Source organism: Lygodium microphyllum, unplaced genomic scaffold, assembly GCF_053477565.2.
Source record: "Lygodium microphyllum isolate KBCC unplaced genomic scaffold, Lygodium_microphyllum_v1.1.10 scaffold_191, whole genome shotgun sequence".
Taxonomy (NCBI): Eukaryota; Viridiplantae; Streptophyta; class Polypodiopsida; order Schizaeales; family Lygodiaceae; genus Lygodium; species Lygodium microphyllum.
This window is the reverse complement of record NW_028229674.1, coordinates 149,341-154,765: the sequence shown is the minus strand read 5'-3', so window position 1 is coordinate 154,765 and position 5,425 is coordinate 149,341. Positions and strand designations below refer to the sequence as shown.

The following is a 5,425-nucleotide window of genomic DNA, read 5'->3' as shown; positions in this document are numbered from 1 at the left end:
CAACGTGTTGATGGACTGTTTCTCTATCTCATAATACTTACTAATAAGCTGTTGATGGATATGTATAACAATGTGAAAAAGGGATAAGAAAGAACCAAAGGACATTTGTTTTTAAAGAAAAAGAAGAAGATCCAATGCATTGGTTATGGTTTCGGTAAATGCATTGTACCATATTTCTTTCTTAATAAAAAAAGATGTTTCTAATTAAACTGTTTATAAGAGTTAAATGGGACAAATACATTGGTTATGGTTTCGGTAAATGCATTGGCTATGTTTTTGATAAATGCATGGGTTCTGGTTTCAGTAAATATATTATCTATGGTAAATGCATAGGTTCTGGCAATGATAAAATCATATCAAATATGTCTTTCATATAGTCAATCTTATTTGAAAGTAAATACATCGTTTTTTAAATGCATTGGTTCCGAGGAAAGCACTAGTTCAGGAGACTATATCAAAAACCAATAAGGAGAAAAGCCACTAAAAAACCAATAAAAACAGTTGTAATGACTATCGTACTTACCTAAAGCGTTAGCTTCTCGTCAATTCCTTCTATTTTCAGCCATACTTTACTCTCCTGCAATGAATCCTTTGGTTTCCGGTAGATGGAAGATCTGCATGAGCGATACAAGAATTCTTGTATAATAACAATCTTTGGTATCCGGAATGTAAGATGATTCGCCTTGCCAGTGGCCGTTCCGCTTACGGTTGTTAGTAAAAGCTAATAACTTACTAAGAAATCATCATCAACCTGCCTCATATGGCAGAAATTCACTAAAAAATTGGGCTTGATCCTGGCCCAGAATGAACGCTAGCGATATGCTTAACACATGTAAGTTGGATGTCATTTCTGTTCCAGTTTTATGGAATAATTGAAAAAAAAGTAGCAAACGGGTGCGTAACGCGCAGGAATCTGCCAAACAGTTCGGGCTAGATCCCGAAGCAACGCAAGCAATAAAGCTATGCGAGAAGATAATAAAGCGCTGTTTGATGAGCCTACGTAGTATTAGGTAGTTGGTTGGGTAAAGGCCAACCAAGCCTACGATGCTTAGCTGATCTTTTCGGATGACCAGCCACACTGGGACTGAGATACGGCCCAGACTCCGCCGGGAGGCAGCAGTGGGGAATCTTGGACAATGGGCGAAAGCTTGATCCAGCAATATCGCGTGGGTGAGTGAAGAACGTCGCAAACGCGAGGAATGGCAATACCGCTTGTAAAACCCTTTCGTCAAGTGTGCGATGGTGACAAAACTTAAAGAAGAAGCCCCGGCTAACTCCGTGCCAGCAGCCGCGGTAAGACGGGGGGGGCAAGTGTTATTCGGAATGACTGGGCGTAAAGGGCACGTAGGCGGTAAGTTAGGTCGAAGGTTAAAGACGCCAGCCCAACTGGCGGAATGCTTACGAAACCAATTTACTTGAGTGAGATAGAGAAGAGTGAAATTTCGTGCGTAGGGATAGAATCTGGAGATACACGAAGGAACGCCGAAGTAGCGAAGGCAGCTCTTTGGGTCTCTACTGACGCTAAGGTGCGAAAGCTTGGGGAGCAAACGGGATTAGATACCCCGGTAGTCCATGCCGTAAACGATGAGTGTTCGTTTTTGGTCTGCGGATCGGAAGCTCAGCTAACGCGTTAAACACTCCGCCTGGGGAATACGGTCGCAAGACTGAAACTCAAAGGAATTGACGGGGGCTTGTACAAGCGGTGGAGCATGTGGTTTAATTCGATACAACGCGCAAAACCTTACCAGCTCTTGACATAGAAACACTTGGCGTATGCACATTTGACATATGAACTAGTGTACTTGTTCTTAACGGGATAAGATAAAAATTCGTACAGGTGCTGCATGGCTGTCGTCAGCTCGTGTCGTGAGACGTTTTTGGTTAACTCCTATAACGAGCGAAACCCTTGTTTCATGTTGCTAAGACATGCTGTTTACAAAGGATCCATGCCGTCTTTCATCAGCAGCCGTACAGCTCAATGGTTGCTTGAGATCGACGGTATTCTTTTTATTGGGTGTTGCACTCATGAAAAACTGCCCGTAGTTTTACTATGGAGGAAGATGGGGATAACGTCAAGTCCGCATGGCCCTTATGAGCTGGGCTACACACGTGCTACAATGGCAATTACAATGGGAAGCAAGGCCGTAAGGTGGAGCGAATCCGTAAAGATTGTCTAAGTTCGGATTGTTCTCTGCAACTCGAGGACATGAAGTTGGAATCGCTAGTAATCGCGGATCAGCATGCCGCGGTGAATATGTACCCGAGCCCCGTACACACCGCCCGTCACACCCTGGGAATTGGCTCCGCCTGAAGCATTGAGCAGGGATCACTTATTAGTAAAGTGCATTATGCTTCCGTTAAGTGTAATTCACTTTAGTTTTAAAGGTGTTTCCGCTACATATTATGGTTGGGTCAGTAACTGAGGTGAAGTCGTAACATGGTAGTCGTAGGGGAACCTGTGGCTGGATGGATTCTTCCAGAAAGATGAAGATACAAGCTAAAAATCTCATATATGCGTTAATTAGCCTATTTTTTATCTGTTATTTTAATGATATTTTACTAGTAGCTAAAGGGCATTTTTGATGAAATCATTGTGGCCATTGTTTGTAGCTCAAGGAAGGAACCTTGCCAAGGAGATCCGGATAGTCCTGCTAGAAATAAGTTTTTAAAAAGCCCACATTACGCAAATGGGTTGGCTGAAAGCTAGCCTACGAGCTTTATAGTATGTACATAATGTGGCTATGTCATATGGTTAAACGATCTGCCATCTGCGAAATTAGGATCCTGGCACTGAAAAAAAAAGTATTGGCTAGTTGCTTAATCCATGCATGACTATATAAAATAAGGAATCTCCGATAGTAAGTTTCATATAAGGCTATAATAAAATTGCCCCCATTGTAGTTATCCATGGGTTGCCTCCATGTAACCGTGGGGCAAATTGAGAGGAAACAAAGCAGCTTAAAATTTTCTCTCAAAGAAAACCTCGTAACATTCCCAAAATGTGAAACCTAGACGGTACCTGTTAAGTGGTAGAAATAGGGTCTCTAACTCAAAGGGGAGCCACTATTACGTACTTGAAAAAAAGGGTATTTGCTTTGACGAATTTGTTGTCTCTTATTATTACACATGCTCGGTAAATTAGTTTTCAAATAACTAGGTAAGGGAAACAAAAAAGTATGTCAAAATCACGTATATGGAAGCGATACGAAAAAGGCGTTATGGCCTTAAAAGCACTCCCTAACCCAGATTCAGACCGATAAGTGAAAGAGAGTAAGTTGAAATGATATGAATAAGGGATACTCCTGTGTGTGTAAAAAAAAGAGCGTTACTTTCCGTTACGATCGTTTCGGATATTCCTTAAAGCTGATCTACGCATAAGAGAAACCAATGATTTAGACTATAAAAGATAGATCGGGTGAAAACATGCCGTCCTAACGTAGCCAAAAGTTTTGTCATTTCGCATTACATAGGGTATGCCATTTCGATATTTTATTTCTGTATATAAAAGGATAGCGGTTGATTAGGGCCTTTATTTAGACAGCTGATTAAACAGAGCATTGTTTAGGATGTAACCCCATTATAGCTTCGAGCTGTGTACAAAAGGTTCTTAACCTTATTGTTTGTTAACATTGAAATGAAGTTCCTTAGCGTTGGCCTTTTCGATGTAACTTTATTGACATTTATTAGTTATGAGCTTATAGGCTTAAAAGATATTAAGCTTGGTCACAGCAACGGATACTGGATTATTACTTTTATGGCTATAGTATAGCGGAGTTGTTGTTGAGCTAGCTTATTTGAAACAATACTTTTGTTTCATAAAAGCTATTAGCGACCTTTAAGCAGGCAAGCAAATAGTATTTCTATTAAATCACGTAAGAGACCAATAATCACTTTCCCGGTTGAAACCACTGGCTTGAACATAAAAGCATATGATGACAGAAACAATTAGGCTCTGCTCCATATCTTAACCATTTATTGGTTGCCATATTAGTAACTTAAAGTCGGTATGGTTAAAGATACTGTCTTGTCACTTTGGTTCCATAATTTGAAGTTCTGGTTGTGTCTAGCGTATCATTAGCGTTGAATCTAATTTCAGTGGTCATAGTCGCTTAGGAGCGGACTCGAATCACTTACTTAAAGATTTTCAGTCTTTTGCTCTAACCAACTAAGCTACCTAAACTGCTATAGGAATGGCAGACAAACCATTGATATTATTATCTAAGATTACTCAACAAAGCATGTATTAATGATTAAAGCTAGCCAAATAGGTTATGAAGTTGGTTTATGAAAAGGACTTTAAGTTCGTTCCATTGCTTGTGACAAATTGATCGAATTGATAGTGCGCTATGGGCTTATAGTTTGAATGGTTAAAACGTGCCGCTCATAACGGCAATATTGTAGGTTCGAATCCTGCTAAGCCCATATTTGTGATGGAAGCTCAATTTTTTCGTCTCTGGCCTTGCCTTTTTTTTTGGGTTACCTTTCTATGGAGTATCGCCAAGTGGTAAGGCATTGGTTTTTGATACCAACAAGCAAAGGTTCGAATCCTTTTACTTCAGCTCTGTACGACTATTATTTGTTTCAAAGGGTTATCATTTACCAAAAGTGTAATTTGTCCCTTTCCGCAATTCCTTTAGGCATGAAAGTTAAGAGGTTTCGTTTTGCCATATTATTGGCTTTATTTCTTAGAAATGTAGAAGCTAAAGGGTTAATGCATATTTGTCTATAAGTTAAGGTATTGGTTTTAGTTAGCAAAACCATCCGATTTGCCTGGCCAATAAGGATTTCATACAAAAAAACTACAAACAATAAAGGTAAAATAAAGTCAATTATCCACCCCAAAGGGTTAACTCCGTTATCACATAAAAAAATAAACAAGTTGCAAATATGCCACTACGAACAGCAAACAGACACGACTACAAAAATTAGAAAAAACCTGTCATCCACGATATAGATGAAGTATAATAGAATCCCTTAAATCTCTGAGTGAAGTATTTATATCCGTTAAGTTTTGACGAATTCCTATTCCTAACTCATTATTCTCAAGGAGAATTATATCTATAGGTATTTTCTCTATTTTTGCATATAAATCTGTTGTGTTTTGATAAATAGAATTGTATTCGCGTAGAAGATATTTCGGGACGGGTTGATAACATGACCAACTTGTAAACTCTTTTCAATAGATTCAGAATCCATGAGAACCCGACTAGCTAAACCATTTCAATCAACAAAGATTTTAGCTTTATTTTTATCTTCTGCAGTTACTTCTATAATATTTCCGATTGCCAAATTTCTTAACTATTAGATCATTTGCCAACTGAAGCCATTCTCTAATCCCTTGATAATGTTGGCCAGTAGCCATGATATTCTCATAGTTAAGAAAAAGACAAAAAGCATTATGAATAACATCTGACCATTCTTTATC

The 5,425-nt window shown here is 39.0% G+C and overlaps 1 non-coding gene and 1 pseudogene across 1 annotated transcript; both read left to right on the top strand.

The window, feature by feature from the left end:
- The first annotated feature begins 781 nt into the window (after positions 1–781).
- On the top strand, positions 782–2,473 carry LOC148008330 (18S ribosomal RNA; annotated as a pseudogene).
- A 1,875-nt stretch (positions 2,474–4,348) lies between these two features.
- On the top strand, positions 4,349–4,422 carry TRNAM-CAU (transfer RNA methionine (anticodon CAU)). Its single transcript has one exon. It is a non-coding gene; the product is annotated as a tRNA-Met (tRNA).
- Positions 4,423–5,425: the final 1,003 nt, after the last annotated feature.